Below are 22,901 nucleotides of genomic sequence, written 5' to 3' on the forward strand. Positions count from 1 at the left end.
CTTTTTTAAGGATTTACAAGTAAGTTTTACAGAAGAGTATGCATTATTAGGGAATTTCCATCCTTCAGCTACTTTCCTCATCTTAGATCCTTCAATCTCCTCATCTCTTCATTTACTACCCAGATTTTCATTTAATCTCTAAGTACAGTAGCTGTCTCAAGTTTCACTTTTCTATTTCCACCCTAGTCCTTCTTCAGATTAACTTAGCTAACAGTGTTCTTGCCAAAGTCCAAACATATTTGCACTATTTCATCCCCTTGCATTTTGAGTTGTCGGTCATCTTTTCTGTAACAGTCCAGGCCTACCTCTCTTATTCAGCTACTTTTTGTATGTTTGTTTTCTCCTCTATCAGAAGATCCTTCATTTCTTTTTATAGTAGAGATCCTGAGAAGCTCTGGACATCCAGTCTCTGGGTGATCTGCTTTTCAATTTTAGAAAAACTGCCACCTTTGTGAACACGGTCCAGAAAACTGCCTCTACTCCAAATCTGTCCATCGTTACATATGAAATCTGTCTTCATTTCTCCTCCACTTTAAGAAAAATAAGCCTGCCAACTCAAACACGTCATTAATACTTGCAACTCCACAGAACCAGCCAAACACCCAGTCCTACAGATTCATTACGCATAAAATCTAAACTGCAGGCCTTTCAAGTGATCCTTACATTTCCATCCCATCCGGTGACTCTTCCTCTTCCAGGTTCTCTTTCACACCACGTCCTCCAATGAAGGAAAATCAAAAATATTGCTGTGACTGTAACACATTCAGAAGACTACTGCCAGAAGTCGCCCCTTTACAACCTCTTATGGCTACCCTCTCTCACTTGAATTGAACAGCAGCTACTGTCATGGTCTAGCCCTATCGGGGTCTACAACAATCCTTCCCCCCATTAAGACATCTTCTCTACCTCCAGTCAACACAATGTCAGCCTCTGCCCGCCTCGCTACACTTTCTATTAAGCCTCATTTGTGCTTTCCTCTACATGTTGTCTTAAATGCAATTTCCAGCCCCATAGCCTCCCTCACAGTCCTCCTTCCTCCTCTCCTCTTCACACTGCCTACAGAAAAAGATTTAAGCAACAAACTGGTGTTGCTGGTTTACCAGCCCCACCAGTGCTGCCCTGCCCCAGTGCACCCACCCGTAGTGATCCCGAACTCCACCAGGGAGCTCACACAGACCACCGTGCCCAGCACCACCACGTGCAGCAGCCACGTCCAACACCTGACTGACAGCTTACACAGTCAGTCAACTCATTTCACAATCAGGCTGCCAAATTACCAGCATTTAAAAAAAAAAAAAAAAGAGAGAGAGCAGTAATAGGTATTACTTGAAGTAGCAAGCCTGAAACTGAAACAAGGATTTAAACTCACCACTTGAACGTAAAGATAGTAGTAACAGACCTCACCTGAACATACTTTCTTTTCTCCTAAATAGGCAGTAAACTTAAAACGTCTTTATTAGTCTTTTGGTGAGGCTCATCACTATGGTATGTGGGCAGGCCAAGAAGATCAAGTTGCTCATCTGTATTAAACAACAGTTGCTCCGGGATGAAAACAAGCAGGGCTTCAGTTTTACAGAAACCCAGCTGAGGTTTCTGTTTGGCAGAGACGATGTATTTGAAACAAGGCATGGATCCAGATCCCATTTGATCTGGCTCTTCCCAATGCATAGATTTCAGGTAAATTCAATAGCTCCTCTCACCGCACCGTCTCAACACAAAGCTTGTCCCTCCCTGTGCTAACAGGATTAGGTATCACATTTAAATTTTGTCAAACTCCACTTTGTTTTCTCCCTCCTCCCCTGAATTAGCAGATTACTGCTGAAGCAGGCAATGAGCACATGGCTTCTCCCACTCATTAACAGCACGGACACGCTGTGGCACAGCTCCAAGCTCTGTTTTCCTGCAGAGGATCCAGCTCCTGTGGATGTGAACAATCTCCAGCGAGAGCTGAGCGCATCGGCCCATTTCCTCCCTTGGAAGGGAGTCTCCCAACTCACGCTCTGAACAAACACAGTCCCGGAGCCAGCCCAGGGACAGTGTTTACAGAAATAGCAATGTCACTGATAGGAGAGTTTCAGATACTTTGGAACAAAAATAGTTTGAAAGTGAAAAAAAAAAAAAAAGGCAATTTTTTTTTTTTAAATGAAAAAGGAGTAAATTAAGCATTAGTCAAATGTTGATACTTTTTTTAGTTATTTTATATGGAGGCTTCTTTAAAAACCACATCTATTTTACTGTGGTTGAAGGAAATCTTTTGCTGAACAAAGGAACTGAAAGGTACCGATTTAGCAACGCTTCTATATTTCCATCCCTACCTCTCCTCTCGCTGCCTAACTTACGCATGTACAAATGAGAGGCCCAAGCAGGGCGAATACAAAATAGAGGAACACTTTTTTGTTGTATTTTTTGGATTTTTTTTTTTTTTTTTTAATGCACTGAAATACTTGATATTTTCTAAAAGTTTGGGCAGCCTAAAGGCAGGAGTAGCTGAAGTGTTTAGAAAGGTTCTGCACCACGTGCACTTCTTCATACATGCACTTTTACAACCCTGTTTAATTACCATCAACCTTTCAGCACTTAGCATGCTGCTAAGTATTAGTCTATTTTTATTTTATTTATTTTAAGGAAGTGGAACAATACAGTGATCAAAAATAGTAAATGAAAATAGTACACACTGTACCCGTACTTAAACAAATAAATACAGGCAACTATAACCCAAGAGTAGGATATATAAATATAAACTCTAAGCTTCACAAAGTTCACAAGAATTATAACTTTTGGGAAACCCAGTCCATCTGGTAATTGATCGTTCAGTTACCAACACAGGAGTAAAGCAGAAAGCTGCTCTCAGCATGTACTTTGCCTATGAATCAAACTTGTAAATCTTATGTGTAAGACAAGGCAAGCAGGCATAAGAGAAAAATCCATGTTGTGGTTTAACCTGGCAAGCAGCTAAACACACTGCCGTTTACTTGCATTATTCTCTAACTAAATCCAAAACACAGCACTGTAACAACTACTGGGAAGAAAATCAAGTCTAACCCAGCTGAAATCAGAACAATGCATCGTGTTTTTTCATGTTCCCTCGTTCAGCCCTACAACCCACCTGCCGACTGTGACAGACATGGCTGCTAGGAAGCAGGAGGCAAAGAAGCATCAGTCAGAGCAAATGTGGACATCCCGGCTGCATCCAAGAAGCAGGAAGAAGCTCAAGGGTCAGCAGCAGAAGATAAGAGCAGAGACAGGTTCTGGCATCTAATTTTTCTAAGTAAATGGCCTGGCAATGGAAATAATTTTTTTAGAAGTTTCCATACCTCCTCCCGCATGGAGGCTGCTAAATCGCATCCTGCTGCCCTGCTCTGGGCTGTGAACCATCGTGATAACCTGGAATGGTGCCACTCACCTCCAGAGCTTCTCCCCTGCTACAAAAATTAGCAGACTACTTCTCACTAAAAGTAATTTGCAAGAAATTAAGCAGTCTTACAATACTCAGAAATATTAGAAGCAGCATACAGAAAAAAAAAAATAAATAATAATACTCAAGTGCCCACCTACCGTTCTGGCTGTGCCCTTCCTGGCTAAAGATGAGAGCAGCCAGCTAGTATTTCAGATTGCTCGATGTAAGTGACCTCTCCAACTACCACCCCATATTAATTTCCTGACCAAGCTAAGCAAAAGCCTGCCAAATATTAAAGTGAGAAGAAAGAGACGTAAGCAGCTCGGGTACTTCCTTTCCGGAGATATTTTTGACCAGTGCTGCAATTCTATGGGTCTTTTCTGAACAACTAACATGTTCAGGAGAGTTCAGCAACATCCTGATTTTACCTTCTGCACTAAATATAATTGTAATGAGATTAAAAAAGCCACGATGTCTTCCTTTTATTCTGATGTTTCTAGGTACAAAGACGGCCTCTTCAAAGTTACAAGAACTGACATTTGCCTGCTCACAGCCCCATCAGGCTGCACGAGTGGCACTGACTGAAGCAACTGCAGGACAGTATCAGAAACAATTCTGTCACCACCGTTGGCCACTCAGCAGAGGTCAAAAACTGAATTTAAGAAGCTTGGTAACATATACACCCTTCTTCATAACAGAAAATCTGTCCTGGTGCTGTTCATTCTAGTGCAGGAAACTTTGTTCTCGAGAGCCCAGCACCATGACACCTCTCGCCAACACAAGAGGAATGTCAAGAGATGCTAAAATGGGAACCAAAGAGGAAGCTGAAGGTTAAGTTAGGTTCACATTTTAATTTTTAAAACACCAAAATCCACCATCCTAAAATTATAAAATTATGATGTTCAGTTTTACATCTTGTGTCTTCAGATTCTTTAGAAAAGTAGGGAATTGATGCAAATTTTCTGCAGCAGAATTTACTGCAACAATAGTCATTTCTCTGACTGGATTTGAAAGCATACACCTTGTTTTCTAAAATGCAAATATTTTACTCTCATTCAGTTTAAAGTAACTGGAAATTTAAAATGAGCTCTGAAGCAAATAGTAGAAAAACATAATATGCTAGTCTACAATAATTACTGCATTCAAGGTACATTAGATACCTTTTGGTTGGCTCAAAGAAACTTTCATCTAACCAGCTGACAGTTCTCTCCTAACAGGAGAAAACATAAGGCAAAATGCAAGGAAATCAGAGAGATGATTTATTCCTTACAATGAAAATTAGAGGATTTATACCTTCAGGTGTCCTTTTCAGTAAGCAACCAAAATTCAGTGCAAACTATTTCTCCCTATATGATGTATGTTACAACCCAGATTTAGTTCATGATGCAGTTTTTAGCACATGCTGTTTCCACTCACCTCATACAACAGAACAGATTTGATGCAGCCGTGGAAACATCTTCAAAAAGTTTAAAATTACTTACTTTTAAAGCAAAAATGCTGTATTCATACATTAGAAGTTGAACTGTGCGAGTTTTATTTACTGCATCTCTAGGAACAAAGACACTTCAGCGGTATCTAAAACAGACAGCAGACACTCTTCAGGTGCCGTTAGGAGCATTTGGCTGTCCTACAGCTTTCATGGAGGGGAATGCATTTCTGCATATATCACTACCTCGTAACCCAATACACCTAGCAAGTGTAGTCTGCCACTGGTTTAGAAAGCTTCTCTGCAAGAGAAGCACTGACAGTGATACAAACAAGTCTTGTCACCCATGTCTCAAGACATCAGACAGCAAGTGCCCGAAGTTTGAGGGGCTTAAAGTACCAGATAACCTGCCTAGAAACATTTTAAACCTATTTAAGCTACAACGAACGAGTACACTTAGTCAAGAGAAGTCATAGACAATAAGCACTTCTGAACACCAGGCAGACCACGTGCACCTGAAGGTGAGCACCCAGGCAGGAATATGTAAAGCTTCAGCCCTGCTGTGCAAGAACTCTCACCAACATCAAACAGGCAGTTGGCAGTGGAAAAAACACCAAACCCACATGTATAACCACAGAAAGGCAGTACACAGACAGGCTTAGAACTGGGTCCAGCTGATACTACTGCAAGCAAGATGCTTTCCATACCTTTATTTTATGCTTGAAGATTTTTGTCTGTGTCCTAATGAGAAACAGTTGCCCCTCTTCACTTCAACATACATCTACCTGGCAATATAAGGGCTAAACCAATCTTAAATCAGCAATACTGACAAAAGATCCAAATCATTCCAAAATAACAGTCCTCATAAGCAGCAACTGCAAAAAGCCCAAGGCAAAAATGTGTTCAGTTTCAAATTTTAATTATTCAAACTCTGTACTGAAACACTTACATTCTCCTTTTCCTAAAGCTACAAATTTAGTTCCATTCAACTAACATGGAAAGTCGGCAGATCTTCGCATTGAGAAGCAAAAATGCTTATATTAGAAAACCTGTACATTATCTTTCAGTATGAGTTCACAGGTCCTTTACCATTGGATTCTCAACTCAGTATACTGACATGGAGGGAAGCATAACATAAAAATAAGGTCTTTTAACCACACTGATATCTGCAGTCAGTTCCTCCCAGGAATGAAACACCTACCTTTCCAAGACAGCACCAGATAACGTTCATATAACATATCTTTGTGATAGAAATGAAAAAAAAGAACAACAAGAATTCTCTACAGATTTCCTCCTGTAAGACATGAAATCCTTCTGTGTAGATAGTTGCTATGGTGCAGACTTAAAAGGAAAAAGAGAGGAGATCAGACTCCTTGTTTACAGGTTTCCAATATGCTCCACTTGATCCATCTTGAAATTGAAACCCCTTAGCTTCCTCTCTTAGGCTGTCAGATGGCAGAGGACAAACACAGCATCAGCAACTTTACAAAAGCTCCCACGTGTTCTACATACATCTAGAGGAAAAACTTCCATGTGGATTAGACATCAGACAGGAGGGCCAATATAGTTTCAAAAAGAATAAAAGCCATACTAAATCCTGAGAGACTTACTCAAGAGAAATGAGACCTACTCTGGGAATGAAATGCCAGATTATCTTTGAACACTGTCAACACTTCACCACAATGTATAATAACACTGCATAGACTTATAAAAAAGTACACTGTTTAGACATTCTCTGTCAAAATTCTGATTCTGCCAAGAGCTTCTTACAAAGGTTTCATCCAAACAGGTATACCTGGCTATTTACAGAGTCGAGAAGAATAAGACAAAGACATTTAGGGTAGGATTCAACTATCTGTAAGACATCTAAACCATATAAAGACACAAACTTCCCCTACAGTCAAAAAGCCTACAGAAAGATTCAGCTTATACTACAACAGACACTTTGGATGTAATTCAGGTACCCAGACATGTATCTGCTCTCAGTTTAAACATCCTGGGCATTCCACCTCACTTCAGGTTGCCTCTGTTGTAAACCCTGCAGGTCCCAAGTTGTATCCATTAGTATTATGCAATTTTTACTAATGGTTTAGAGATCCTAACTGGCACTAGGTTTAGGCAGGTGACCAGAGGACTGGTATCCAGGCCCCACTGAATCTATCAGCTAAATTTTCACCAGCTATGATGAGAGAAAGAACATAGAAACTTGGTGCAGAAGTATAAAACTTAGATGTTCTTCACCAGTCATGAACAGAATGCGTCCTTTATTCTTTTGCCAAGTGACAAAAATGTACCTATCACTTGTAGGATAGTCTTAGGCTATTCATCATTGGAGTTTTGTTGCTATGTGAGAGATTTGGCCTTTGCAGTCACTTCTTTGGGGTCCCATCTTCTAAAGAAGAAGCCACATGTAATTTCTTGCCTAGATCCATGTTTTACTTGCCAGAAGATTAGACTAGAACCTTTTTGCCAAAGTCTTCTATATAACCTGCCTGCATGAACTGTCTTAATCACCTTTTCTGTAATACGGTGCATAATACCCACTGATACAGAACATGTTAGTTCTCCCATCCAGCCTGTGACCAGTCTGGTTCTGCCATATATTGCATTTTTACTGAACACGCACAGTGGGGTAGAAGTGACTACAGTATCCAGGATAATCCCAAGGTTTAGGAACTTCATGATGTAGTCTTACTAAAATAAGTACAAAGTTCCCCGCACAGACAAGAGATGCCTTTAAAGGCCTCCAGAGGGAGATGCTGTCTAATTTTTTGCATTTAACTTGCTCAGAACATCCATCTTAGGCATCATTACTGGGCACACCAGCATTTTGCCACAGTCTGAATATTCTACTGTCAGGTCAGGAATACAAAATTAAAAATTAAACAGGAGAGGAAACAAGACCTATGACAGATTTCAAATTCCATGGCAGTTTTCTTGCTCTCTTTAGACTGCAATTTATTCATCCCCTGCCCCCAATGCTACTGTTTGCTGTTATCGATCTATCTTTCTTTACCTGCTTACTGTTGGAACGAACTGTAAAAATGCTGTTTCCCATTCCCCTAAAGGTTCTTACTGTCATGTACACCTGGAAAATTTAATGAACGCCCCAAACCACTTGCTCCCAACTGCTAGCAAACAGCCAAAACTGAAACAATAGCATCTAATCTAATGTATTTGTGCTACTACCAGCACCACAGGAAATGTGAACGAAAAAAAAATACACTAGAGGGTATTAGGATAGACTTATTTCCATTATTATTTGGTTCTTCCACCTTCTGGGATATTTTTCCAAGAGAAGAACATTAATCTCCTGGCTGTTAACCCAGAAACCCTCCTGACTGCGTGCTGTCTACAGATTTTCACCAAGGCCAGACTTGGACAGAACCGCTACTAACTTTTAAGCACTGGAGAAGGCATTGTCCCTTCACTGTAACATTTACAATCACACATGGTTCTCCTTTCCCATTTATTTAACAAGCATCGGAATGATTCTGCTAATGTAGCCATAAACCCAGTTCTCACAGCTCAAAGACGAGGGACGCTCTGTGCAAGGAAACTACCCTGCTCCCAGTGCTTCTATAACCATACTCATTACACAAAATTCACGCAGTAGTAAGAATATTTAAGAGAGTCACAAGATTCCCATGGAGAGAGAGCTGAGATCTTGTCTGATTTCATTCCAAATCTACTGAAAACAGAGAAGAGCTTTTGCCAAGGCCATTTTGGCAAGTATTTCCACCAGTATCTTGGCTTGTCAGATTGAATTTGGATTTTACTGGACTTATTTACTTGTTCAGTATGCTCGGAGAAGTAGAAACATTTGTTGTTGTAGAGAATTTGGCTTACTTTGAAGACCCAGAACTACACTTAAGAAAAACAAATCAGAGACTGACTGACTAAGGAATTTGATCTACTACCCTCAGCTCATAGTGGTGGTGTACCCCAAAGTGTTAAAACTGACCTGTAGCTCAGCTACTTCAGGTCTGAGACCAGACAGCTCCCCGAACTCTCAAACAACACTTTTAACACGTTATTTTTTTACAGCCAAATTCTACTTCTTTCAAAAATACCACCCAACACAAGCTGCAAGATGACCCTGAAGATCCTCATTAGGAGTTAAAAGAGCACAATTACATTTTGTGACAAAACTGGCACTCTTTGCTGACTGTGTGGAGATAAATCCTAAAGGCCTGATTTTCAGAAGACAATGTATTTTTCACAAACAGAAAAAGCAAGTATAAACATATCCTAAATTTCTGATTTCTAAATGTGTATATATACATTTTGGTTGCATTCAAGATGAACAGTACCAGCTTGCTTCCTAAGAGATACAAGTAGGCCACTGTATGACCTGTGCCCCTCTTCGCTGTACCTTTCCAATATTTAATTCACTTCCAAGCTAACAGGATGTCCTGGTTTTGCTAAAAACAAGTTTCTCTTTTAGTAAATTTGCCTGTCAGCTAAAGCCTTCATATTAACTGCATTTTCCTGGAGAACCAGACACATGTTTTGGTAAACCTAGCAATGGAATGCAAACTTATTGATAAGCACGGATGGACATCTCTCGAGAGGGGCGACGAGAAGAAAGAGACCAAGAAACTGACCAACTGTGTATAACATTCCATTCACGTGAATACTTCATATAAAAGTGGGAGATCACGAGGATCTCGTGGTGCTTTTCCCTTTTCCCTTCTGCTTATGGCCGACATTAGAAGAGGACCTTGCTAGTCGTCCCTGTGAACTGAGGCCTAGTGACAGACTGAATCCAGCTCCGATTGGCTGCAGAGTCTAATCCAGGACTTTGGTTGCCGGCTCTGCAGTTGCCGAGACTTTCAAGATTGGTTTTGTATATTTTGTATTATTTTCTCTATTCCTATTAGTAGTATTAGTAAAACATCTTTAATTTTTTCCAACTCTCTTCACTCTGTGCTTCTTTTCCTCCCAATCGCCTCTCCTTAGTGAAAAGGGGGGAGAGGGAGGGGGAAGTGTGTGGGGGGGAGAGGGGGATAAGAGAGGGGGAGAAGATAAAGAATCAATGGCTACCTCTCTCCACCCCAGGGAAACATACCACTCAATAACAATTCTTCAATTATAATCGTAGTTTTAAATCCATTCACCAATTTTTAATCCCTCTGATATATCTTCTCTAGACTTTTTACTATTTCAATTTTTTCCATCAGGATGTTTGCATTGCCAAATCCAATACCCTGAAGTACATCATAAAGGTTAGTGTTTTTATGAGGCTACTAATCCTCCTGACTTAATACAAAATAAAATAAAAAGATGACACAGCAGATGAGTTCCATTTCCCAGTATTCTTTACTCCGCTCACCTACTTTGGTGCAAGTCCTCTTTCAGTACTTGTGTCCAAAACCATACCAAGCTGACAGCCTATAAGCAATTGTGTACTCTACTCAGTTAAATCCTGGCACAATTTAGTTCCTGTCTGTAATCTGGAGTACTCTAATTTTAGAATAGCAGTCCACAGCGTTTCTCATATTACTCCTCTCTAACTCCTCAATACAAGTTACTTGCATCTTCTAAATTATGTCATATCTTAAAAGCTGCTGTTAAACATCCTCCTGGCTTGCTACAGTGGGAAGAACACCATCAACTTTTGTATCTGACTAAAATCTGGCTTTGTAACCACATACCTGGCAAATTTATTGACTTCTACCTGGAGCACCAACATTAAAGTGACTTTTGTTTCTAATAAAAATCTCTCTTTCTCTGACTGTCCAGCTATCCTCCCTCCATCCATGTAATTTTCTTACTAATTTTATATATTGCTTCATTATCTGCTAATTTATATTCATGGAATAAAAGCTGACAGCCATCTATTTATAGATTTCTGGTGGCAGAAGGAAGGGAAAGAATATTTTTAAGAGCAGTTTCCACCTCTATTCTCAGAGATTTTATCTTTGCTATGTCCCTTGGTTGTGGATTCTTTCATAACTATTAAGATTGTTTTAAGCCATTCCAAAGTGCTCCGCTTTTTCTGTTCATATATCATCTTTCACCTTGTGTTATTCAAAAGCTTTCTACCTTTTGAATTTCCTCCTTTGAGAGAAAAAGACTGTATTCATCTGACCACATAGGGCCTTCTATAAGCCATGGTACCCACACCTGAGCTAGTTATCCTGCACTGACTTTGAAGATAAAGGAGAGAAATAAGCATGTCAGCTGGGGACAAGCCATCCTCTTCCTAAATACATATCTAAAATAAATTATATAAGTTATCCTGTAAAAGGGCCTTTCCTTCTTTATTAACTTAAGCCTTAAATGCTCCATCTCAGACATATTTAACTACAGCATAGCTATAGTAAGTTCAGCAATATGAATCCTTTTCATAGGTATTTCCTACCAACTTTCAGGAACAATTAGATGCTCACAGACTATTCAAAGGTAATGACAACCACACAAACCTACTGTGGAACAAAGAAATTGCATTTCTAGCATTTTCTTCCACATGAAAACACAACCATATTTACTTTCAGAATGTTAATTCCTATTTGTTTCTTTGTGAAGAAGTTTAATTGCTCAGAAAATAAGCAAGTAACCATCTTTGAGGTACTTAGGTGATTCACAGATACCTGTAGTTATGTGACCTCCCAAATGGCTGCTATACCATTTCCAAGGTCACCTTTGGTCAGAGCCGTACACCTGCAGGGTCACAGCCCTGGGCCTCATCTAACAAGCTCCACAGAATATGTGCAACCATTTCCAATGCGTCTGACCTGTGTCTTTGACTTATTAGTGAAGATGCTGCTGTACATGCAAAACTCTTGGAGAAGGTTTAGCACACAGGACACTGTGCCAACCCTGCAGAGCCGTTTGAGTGTTACTTCATGCTCTTTTCCCCACTGCTTGTAGTTGGGTTCTTCCCCTGTATGTCTAGGATCTAAGCTAGTTTCCTTCGCTTCACTGCTTTCCACGCATTACAGAAGCTCCAATTACCGGCTACGATGTCTCAAAGGACATAACTATCCATACTATTGACCAAACCCCCTCACTGCAGGTACAGTTTCAAGGAGATACTAAGTACTGTTCTAACTGTGTCTCACATAGGCTTTCCATTATTTCACCGCTTAGTTCAAGTTGTTAAAAAACCCATATGTTTTGAAAACACTTCAGGATGCTGATGATGAGCATTCATAGCTATAGAATTAATCACTGCTATGAATCCCAGCATTGCATCAGACATGCAGAAAGGATTTAAGGTTACATAGCTTTCAACAATCAAAACAGGAGCTTTGCAGCCCAATCTAGCCTACATACATTAAATTGCTGACACACTAATAAGATCTTTGCTCTAAAGGAACAGCAACATTTGTTCTTAATGTAAGCAGACTAGATATTTAGTTGCTTTATTTTTTAAAAAAATCAATAATTTTCAAGCAAGACCTTCAGGTGAGTACATATTCCATGGAATGATATCATAAGTAAAACACAGCTAAAATGCTTGAAACTAATTGTATTAAGAAATTCTAGAACACAAGGCTGGTTTACTGTGCTCAGCATGCACATCAAGGCAACAGGTGGAAAAAAAACTGAGACATTTGCACAGTCTCCCTTGCCTGTTTTTTCTCCTTCCTCAATATATGTACACGCGTGTGTGTGTATACACATAAAAATACAGGGCGGCGTCTATCAGCCTTGTATAGTAGAATTTCTTGATACAGTTTGTTTCAAGCACATATGGATATATAAAAATATATATAAAGGAACATAAAGGATATACATGTTGCTATTGCAGACTGGTTAAAACCTTTCCGGAAGAAGTAAAATATTTTCACCATTCTGCAGAGGATAAAGCAGACAGCTTCCCCAGAAATGGCAGCACACGTCAGAAACGCAGCTATCAACTCTGCAAAGTCAACACTGCAATAAGAAAATATTAATCCTACTCTCAAAGTATACAGAAGGTGATGAGGGCAAGGGGAAAAAAAAAAAGTACTATAAACATTATTGTAAGAAGATCTCTGAACAGCCTTCACAACAGTACACAAACTCTTCAAAGCTTTTACTACAGCAAAGTAGTTAGAAAGGTTGCTGACTGATTAGCCTTTTCTTTCTGAAATCGAGCAAAAAAGCTTGAAAGAGGCAGAAAAAGTTCAAGCTGGTAATGGAGAATAACATTACAGGACAACTGGATGTGAGAGTTAATACATGTATAGGCTGTGATGGCCTTGAAGACAAAAGCATGCAGTTTAAGTTGCATCTCATGAATAAAGAAAGGTGAGTCAGGGGAAAGCAAGGAGATGAGTGATCTGATGAAAGCAAAGGGACAGGAGATCTGCACAGCATCCTGGACGGCTAAATACAAATCCTCTGCACTTACACAAGGCAAGAAGAAAGAAAGGAGTGCAACTAAGAGGCTCAGAACTCCGGCACACAGGCGTTAAAAGACCAGCTGTTGACTGAAATATACCTGGACGCCCAGAAGAGACTGCAAAACCCCTGAGCAATATCCCTCTCTTCCACTGATTTTCTTGCCTTGCTATAGGCAGAAGCTCTGGAGTTAATTTTCTATGCTCTGCATTATCAAAGAGGTATGTATTTAATCAAAGGGCATGTGTGTGGGGGGGTCTGGAATCTTCAGCAACAAAGAAAAGTTACTGAAAATATCTCCAATTTACTCACAAGAAAAACCAAGTACCAATGACAGGAAGTCTGAATTGAGGCAAAATGCTGCCTACCCATATTAAATCAAGAGAAGCATTGTTAAATAAAAGAAGCTACGTTTACATCCACAGCTAAAAAGATGCCTCAAGCCATCATCTGGAAAAACACTATGTCACTGCATGGCACGTGGCTTCCTTCTCATATCCTTTGTTCGTTTGTTTGTTTCATAATAACTGTTTGAAGCGTTAGGAAAAAAACAGAACAGTCTGCATATATCAGTACAATAAAAAAAAAAAAGAGAATTATTTCATGCATCTAAATTTATAAGTTATTGCTTGAAGGGAAAAAAGTTATATGCCAAATTCACCTAAAAAAAAAAAAATCATCCTTTCCAATTCTGATTCCTTGTATCTTCTTCGACTGTGTTTTTAAACAGAACAAGCACATTGTGTAAGGCCTGTTTCACATATCATTAACAAAAAAACTCTCCGAGAAGTGTGGCTGTTAAACGCTGTCACTTTTCAAGCAAAGAGTTAAAGCACATATCTGTTTTGAGTGTGGCTGGAGTAGGAACGCCAGCTCAATACTGAAAGCTTTCTATTCACACCATCAGCTGTATTCTCCTCATAACAAGGGCATATGTAGGCAGATGGATTGTGCCTTTTCCAACAGCTGCTCCGTCATTTTAAAGATGATTTCCATTAACAGCATACATGGGTAAGTAGTGCTGCTTGACTTCGCCCTTTTTCTTGCCTCCTTCCTGGCCAGCAGAGTCAAAACCGGGACCGCTCAGACATGAACTGCTCTTCCCTTTCAAACAGGGTAAGGGAGGGAAGCAGCCCTTCTAAGAATACATCCATTAATTCAGTAAAGGGGTGAAGAGGGCTTGACTTGACCCACCCAAATATGGAAGCCAGGGCCCGAAAGCAAAAAGCTGCTTTCCAAGTGGAAGTGACCTCAACAAGTACCAGGTAAGACAACATAGACCAGCATTTCGGGTAAGACGAGGCCAGCACGCAGCTTCCACCACAGGCAGAAATCAAGGATCACTGCTCTAACGTTCTTCTGAAGTTTAGCCCTAGCGGGTTTCAAGAGGTAGCTGGCAGAAGGGCAAGTTACGTGTCTGAAGCTGTTTTTCTGGAAGAAAAGTCCTCATGTGCAGGTAGTGAGATTAGAGGCTGAATAAAACAGTCCAAACATACTACTGCATTTTCCAAGAGGAAACACGTGGAACTTTGAGACGGTGCGTAATTCAGGAAGAAGAGTAATAGAACGGGTATTGAAAGAATTTCCTGTCAAAGCACAAATATTATCAATATGTAAATCTTCACAGAAGGTACTTAATGCTTTTGATATTAAATACTCTGCCTATGCAAGTTCTCTCCTATTGCTCAGTCCTCTTCTTCCAATATATAGAAAGGTTTCCAGATGAGAAGACTATGTCAAGAATCCTCTGCCTAGATAGTGTTTCTAAAGTGTGTGCAAGTTCCACGAATTTAATTACAAGGTCACTTAGGACGTTCTCTGGTTTGGCAATAAAGGCAGTTTTAAACCCAGAAAAGTTGCAGGAGCACTCACTTAAAAACTTGTTATGTGTTGAACCACACGTCTCTATTATTGTTCTTCTTTGTCAACAGTAACACCCATCTCTGTAACTCAGAAATATAACCTGACTATTGTCAGTAATTCTTGTTTGTCTTTTGCCATAGATAATCACAAAAAATTCAGCTGCTTCTACAATGAACTTAAGCCCTAACTCTGACATCTACCTTGGCCTTGAACTTGGTCTGTATGTCACTAAGTTTGCAATGCATTCATATTGACTCTTCTGAGTTCATGACAAGCTTTTCAGAGCTTCTTAGATTCGCAAGAAAAGGCTTTTGGAAACCTCTGCCCATTTTATCTCCTCCCTCTGCTGTATTTAGGAAAAAATAAAAAAAATCAACCTAGAAACGTGGCTTCATCAGTGTCTGTCCTAACTTCAAATCCACATACCATCCAACCAAGCCATCACCTTTCAAGATATGTAGAGCCAGACAAACAACTGGACGAGAAGATACATCTTTTGTCTTCCTCCGTTTTAATTAAGCAAACAACTCAGAGCCACCTGCACACACAGGCAGTTACTCCTGAGCCCAACCCTCTGTCCTCCTGGTTTTCCTCTCACTCTTCCCATTTGCCTCCTGACCACATTATCTGCATTCCACTTCGATGCCACTGTCTTCAATCAGATTGTAATCCCTCATTGGGAGAGCTCATACCTTACTACTAACAATGAAGTGTGCAACATGACGTACAGTGCTGAACCTAACAGGAGCCCTTCAAGCACTACTGAAATACAATATACTATGAATCTATGGCAAATGTACAAGTCTACACTGAAAGCTATCTGCAAAGCATAGATTAGTGACATTTCCTCAAACACAGAGCATGCTTTCTTGACATTGCAGATGCTGTGTTACCTACCTACATGTCAATGATGTTTTATAAGAATGCTGACCAGGACATAAGCTCCTTTAAAAAAAAGTCAAACTCCAGAGTCTTAGATTATCTGCATCTTAGGTGAAATGTAACAGGACAGATTGTTTAGATTATATCCTCTCACATTTTTATATGAACATACCTACGTATTTGAGAGAGAAGGGTACTGATTACAAGAAAAAACAAGTTAACAACAAAACTCTTGTTACCAAAGGCTAGATATTTAACATATATACCAAGAAGATACATATCTTCTCTCAAGAGTGCATACACTAGTGCTTTCCGTATCAACTTAAATCAGTTATGTGCTCCAATCTCGCTGCTCTTTTTCTGGTAGGAAAACAATCATTGTTAAATCACAGAAGCTGTTCTCTTATGTCCTGGGGTCATATTTAAGCACAGGGGTCCACCCACACATAAAACTAGTTGGCAGGGCTGGAGTCTTGAAATGGTCTCAACTAACTTCTAGAAAAGTATGAATCAGCTTTTAGCACTTCCGCCTCTCTTTTTTGTATTTTTTTTTTGGAAGGGAGGCAGGAAGGAGAACAAGAGGAAAGGGGGAAGGCGGAGGATCCCTGAACCTCAAACAGCTGAGAGGCTGTGATATGTCAGAGGTGAACTCAGTTGCATGAAATCTCCCCGACCTCCCCATCATTTTGCATGGTTGGGCCTCTTCCAGGAATTTTTTAATTTTTTTCCACGGTTGCTATAATCGGTATGTTTCTAGTTTCCACAACTCCTGTAAGTGATTGCTTCCTGTAAGGCTTAGGATTTCAAATTCTAAATGAACCATTGCAGAGATGCTAAATGTGTGTGATAATCTTGTAAAAACTTTGTAGCAGAGTCTAGAAACGAATCCAAGCAAGCTGCACGAAATCTCACCTCCGAAAACTTAGAATTGAGTTCGCAGTTAAAAATACAACTTATTTCATTTTTGCTCTTTTTTCTACCATAGACTGGGGGACTTCTAGATATTCAGACATCATAAAAAAGATGAAGCAGCACGTGGAAAAGTTTGGCCTAAATTCATATGTCTGTGATACACCAAATAGAAGTTTTAAACAGACAACTATGCTTTAGGTGTCAAACATTTCTTGACGTCTGTGGCAGTTGGCAGCTGCAAACATCCGACTGAAAGCCCCATCTGCTGCTTCACAGCTTCCAGTCGAGGATGTTTACAGTCGCTCACTGTCAACAGCAATACACATTCCTCAGCTGTTTACTTTATGTTATTAACACGCAGAGGCCTCCGAGCAGGTTAGTCAAGATCGCTACAACTTCTGTTGCTGTGTTGCCACCCGCAGATGTACATGGGACTGTCTTCATAAGTATTTACACATGAAATAAAGTACAACTTCCAGAGGAACATTTGCAAACAGCTAAGCATATTTTGTGTTCAAGCATTACACTTCTAGAATTATGTTGCCTATTTTACATCCGCTAAAAATTAAAATAAAGATGTATGAAAAGAGCAACTTGCTTCCAGCGTTGCAATAGTTTTGTTCTCCAGGAGACTAGAGCAATCCTGTCACATTCATGACAAAAAATGCTCTACTCCACAACTAAGTTCACTTATCAGCAGCACAGTGACTAAAGATAGCAAACGGCACAAAAATAGAACCAAACCCTTTACAAGGGGATTTCACTACAATGTCTGGGATGGCTTTCCTCCCCACAGAAAAGTGGATGCGAGGGAATTATCTGATATTAGAAGTTAATTTATGCAACATTTGCTTCCAAATAAAACCGTGGCAAAAAACCACCCAGCCCACAGGGCACTGTGGGGAAGAGGTAGGAAGTGGCATAGCAAGCTCTGCAAAGGCTCCAATAAAGTTCAAACCTGTTGGAAGATTTCTACAAATTATCTGAGGTAACAGTTGCTGCTGCCCTTCACATAGCTGTCAGAACGGCATTTCTCACCAAATGAAAAAGCCAAAAAGATTTGGTATAATAATATCCTAGTTGTACAGTTCTGCTGTTTGTTTTTCATTCTATCTCCTGTTTCCTTATTAAGTTAATGATGGGGAAAATTAAAGATTAATCACTCAACCATTTTTCTGAAGTCATATGAAACCACAGCAGGCAAACAGAGTGATTATATCACTCTAATTAGAAGGTGTTTTTTCCTTGAAAAACTTTCTTGTCCCCAAATGAAATTACCGCACTGTAAACTTATCAGGCTATGAAAAGACCATAGCTGGAACGCAGAAGCCTGCAGCGCATTCACTCAAACTGATAAGTGTAAAGGATCTGTATAAATCACTTTCAAAACTCAGGGTTACATTTTCTATACGAAGGTTAAGAAAATTAATCTTTGAGGCAGCAGGTGAAAACAAGCAGAATTACATTGGGGCCTTTCCCTTTATTCAGTACCAACTCTGAGCTATTAAAGCTTCCTAGGGAACCACATTTTCTCAATGGGTCAAGTCACTAAGGAAACAAAGCGAACTTTATCAGTGCCGCACAACTCCACATTCCAGGAATTCCTAGCACTTGGCATCTATATACCACGCCAGAGCCACTGGATCCACTTGCCCTCTCCTCAGCAGAGCTACTGCAACAAGCTATGAAACTCGCAGCAAGGTGCCCAACTTCACAGAGTTGCCAATACGAGGAGGTAGGGACATCCCTGCGTGAGGTCTACTGAAGGACACGGGGGGAAGAAAACGTATTTCCTCATAATGACACTTTCGAAGAAGAGCAGAAAAAGAGTTCCTCTTCTAGCAACCTCCATCTTGTTTATCACAAGCCAGCTAAGAAAAACACAATAAGTCAGTCTGTATGGATTGTAAAATAAAAAAAAGGGGGGGGGGGGGAACAAAAAAATCCTTAGATCCCTAATTGCAGAATGAAAATATTTCAGTTTAATTACACCTGGTCATGAAACAAAAAGTACAGAAACTAGCCTTTCATTTGTAAGTGTACCAGCATAAAATCTACAACTTAAAGTGGAAAAAAAAAACAGTAGGGAGACTACAAAATCCTACCACTTTGAGTTAATTCGATGAAGGACATTATGTCAGCAACAATGTGCAATTCCACTCCATGTATGGCTTCCTTTCCGCTTTTAAAAGACATCAAACAGATTATATCTGTATGAAAGTCAAGGCAAGGTCAGTCTAAAACTGTGAGGCATTTTGTCACACGGTATGTAAAGAGAATGCAATCAGCTATCTTTACTGCTTTTTTTTTTCATTTGTACAGTATTCTTATAGGGGTGTTTAGGAATAAAGTGTCCAAGCCTCAAGTATCAATACACACTGATCTTGACAATGTTTTGAACAAATATGGGTAAGAAAAAGGAACAACAGTCTAACTTTTCAATGTTTTCACGAATTAGCAGTTCATGTAACAGAAGGAAAAAGGGAAAAAGTGGTGGTACTGAAGCACTGTTCAGTTAAATAAAAATCCAACTGTTTTCCTCACACTCTCCTGAAATTTCCAAGCCAAATGAGAGTAAAAAGGAAAAAAAATAAGGCAAAAAAGCAACTAAAACAAGATTTCCCAAATGCTTCTAGAATTCAAAAACAGGGCCTATGCATTTTCCATTACCTCTCATACAGATGAGGTGATGTGCAAACTCAGACAGGTAAATTAGGTTTTAATCTTATTAGAATAACACTGGAATAAACAGCAGATAAAAATGAAAATTCAAAGCTGCACAGAACCTGAGAAAAAACTTAACTCATGGCAACTGTTTCCTAACTTGCTTTGTAGTGTACATTTTCAAATTTGGTTGTCAAAAACTTTAAGATCATCATTAAATATGGAAAAAATTATTCCTCCTCTTCCTGTCATTGACAGCATAGGAAGATTAAGCACATATTACTTATATGAACTCAAGTTCACAGCTGTTATGACACTGCATGAGTATCTCCAACTGTTGCCGATGAACCCGATTCTCCCAACTGCATCTGAACTCACACTAAAATTCCAGAGGGAGCAGGATTCCCCTGCTCAGAGTAGGCAGTTGCAGACAACCAGTTGAAATTACGCACAGAGTAAGATACAGAACACCAAACATGTGGGAACGGGATGTCAAAAATATTGGTAAAAAGTATGAACAATGTGTAGTGCATTTTCTTGAGCCTCTTCCCAAGAGTCTCTCCCTGCTGTCTGATCACTGGGGACCTTAATCAACTTTTAATCCATCTAGGTGAATGAATACCACGGCGCACCTCAGAAGAAAAACATCTGGAAAAAAACCAAGAACTTACTTCTTGGGTACCAGCTGATCCTACTTCAGTCGTCCCCTTCACTCAAGATACCCACACCTCTGGAGAGAATTGCATTCTTCAGCTGCCGAAGACTGCTCCTCAGATTTTCAGGAATCTGTAACGCACACATCAACAGAAGCTATTGTAATTCCAGAAGTTCGGTAGTTCAGATCACATACTTCTAATTATTAGGACTGTCTGCAAGAAGTCAGGTAGCTTTTAACAACCATTATTAAAACCATGCCCTTTTCTGGTATAGTCATTTAAGACTCAGAATGTATTTAAAGTGACACATTACTCCTGAATGCAGCTGTTTCTCAATTAGAGGAGATAAAGGTTAACTGCTAAGGCAGTGTAAGTATTCAGAACCTATACTGAAGTAGTTAAATTTCCCACCAGAGACAGGCTTAACAACTTCTCTTATTTGTTGTCTTAAGAAACACACAGATTACACAACGAAAATCAACCATACCATAAATCTGAGATTGAGCATCACTTCAGAAGGCAAAAACCCCAGAGGCCTCCTAGTTAAGCCTTTAAGGTGGAGAAGGAATTTATTCATGCGATCATTCTGGAGGAAAAGGGACATACAGAACCCCATTGCAGATGGATGGATGGAGAGACACACAAGTCAGAACCAAACTATTAGGAGAAAAATCAAAGAAATAGAGAGATATTAAGAAGAGCATGGAAACAACACAACAAGAGGAACTAAAGTAAACCAACCTCTAGAAGGAGAAGGATACACACGACAGTACCAAAATCTCAGTTATGAGTACACCACAAAAACAAAAGAAATGCAGTAAGTAGGGCTTATTAACTGAAATACATCTACTCAAAATATATTATTTATTGATTTGCACTCTGACACCTTTTGATGGTACCTGAACCAGTTCTGTACATGAATACATGAAATGAGGATGCCTTTGACAAACAGACCATCTCTGTCAATCAACCAGCTCCAGCAACAAGTGAAGGTTAAGGATGGATATCAGTGATATTTATGCTCTGCTATAGAATAAATGAACAATAGTTTTATTTTATTTTATATAGTGTTTATGACTCCACATTTCAGAGTCACGAGGGCATCACTGTGAAGCCCACAAACCTTCAGTACTGGCCAGAAAGGAAGGTGCAACAGGCTCAGCTGTCCTTTCGGGTCTGCGGGCAGAAGCGGGTGACATCCAGGGGGTTCAGAGCATCACTCTGCTCATTGGCAGAGCCAAGCATTGTGCCCGCTACTGTTCCACCGCGGAGTCAAGCAGGTGATCAGCCCAAAGCTGTGCGTAAGTAAGCATTGCTGTGTCAGTTCCCAGCACAGAGCGCTTAAGTCAGTGGTTTTCCATTTCAGATAAATATGGAGACCACGCACTGGGCCAACACAAGAATAAAGAGCGTATATTGAACAAGAAAACAGCCTCAATGGCAATAACACTTCATGGTTATTTGGGAGAAGTGTGACCCAAGAGAGCTCAACATACCAGATCCCAAGCTTAGCAAAGAACATTTACTTAAATTTAAGACGGTGAACAAACCACCTATGGTAGACAACTTATTCAATCTTATTGTCCCTATTTAAAGGGAAGGCAAAATACAGCTGCAGTGAGAACAAGCTTTTGGCACAAGGGACATGGGCAGCAGGTAGTCCATATTCAAGATCCCTGAACGCAGAAGTGAACATATGTTTGGGCTGACCAGAACCATCTTCAAACACAGAACTTGGCTGCAACATCCCCCAATAATTTCTAGAATGGTTTCGTCCTGTATTTTGCAAACTGCCTCCTAACTCAAATTTCTTATGTCCTTTATCCAAAACACGTAATTTTCTTGCAAGTCACATCTCTAGGGAATGTATTTTATACCCTGCTGTACTCCTGAAGAAAAGCAGGGGGCTGAACTCTGATTATTGTGTCGGTGCCATGAACCACACCTCACATGCTGCAAGTTTACCCTCATATTTCTGATTTCAGGGTCAGGTCATCAGTGCAGGAAAAGGTTCTGCTTGCCCATAGCCAGGACACAGCACCTATCTCAACTCCCTTGCAAACACAGGGAAGGTCATTTCTCTCTTCCCATCACTTCTCTTGTACGGAGCTCAAACACACAATCAGGACATAAAGACTCTCAGAATAATTAGCACAATTATAATGTTTGTCTTTCATCTTCAATAGATCAAAATAAATACAGCCTCAGACCACAAAACTTTTTACTTAGTGTGCTCCATAGTGAACTGCAGAAGCCCCAGATGCTGCAGAAGAGTCTGCAAGGCTTCTGCTTACACTGTCTTGCCTATGAGGTTGTGCAATGCATTGATTACTCTTGTCCCAAAGGTACTTGAACATTTCTAGAAATTAGTGCTAGATGCAAGAGACCTTCTGGGTACTATGTTAAGCAATACATCCACTAGAAGTGTGCAGAAAGTAACTTTTGTTAACAACAACATTCACTAAAGTAATTTAGAAAAGGCTTGTTTCTTCATAGCACTACGTGAGTAAAACATAACAGCAACATTTAAAGAACAAAATTAGAGTTCATGTGCAGCAAATGCATTAACCTTTGCACACGTACAGACCAGGGCAATGCACCTACTCAAGTTCCATTCTTCATTTATTTCCAACAGACTCCCCTTTCCCCAAGTATGACCAGGCTTATGGCATGAGGGAATAGAATGAGGCTGGACATCAGCCTCAAGGTAGTTAAACACTTGCTTGTTCCCACAGTTTGTAATTAAATACTTTGACCTATCGGATAA

At 39.9% G+C, this 22,901-nt stretch overlaps 1 long non-coding RNA gene across 1 annotated transcript in view; it reads right to left on the reverse strand.

Annotated features, from left to right (window-relative positions):
- LOC135578991 (uncharacterized) overlaps window positions 1-22,901 on the reverse strand; it is a 44,689-nt gene that overhangs the window by 16,182 nt on the left and 5,606 nt on the right. Inside the window, exon 2 of the long non-coding RNA XR_010471194.1 lies at window positions 20,150-20,264. This is a non-coding gene — a long non-coding RNA (uncharacterized LOC135578991). The remainder of the gene's footprint in view (window positions 1-20,149; window positions 20,265-22,901) is intronic.

This window comes from Columba livia, chromosome 3 (genome assembly GCF_036013475.1).
Source record: "Columba livia isolate bColLiv1 breed racing homer chromosome 3, bColLiv1.pat.W.v2, whole genome shotgun sequence".
NCBI classification, from domain to species: Eukaryota; Metazoa; Chordata; class Aves; order Columbiformes; family Columbidae; genus Columba; species Columba livia.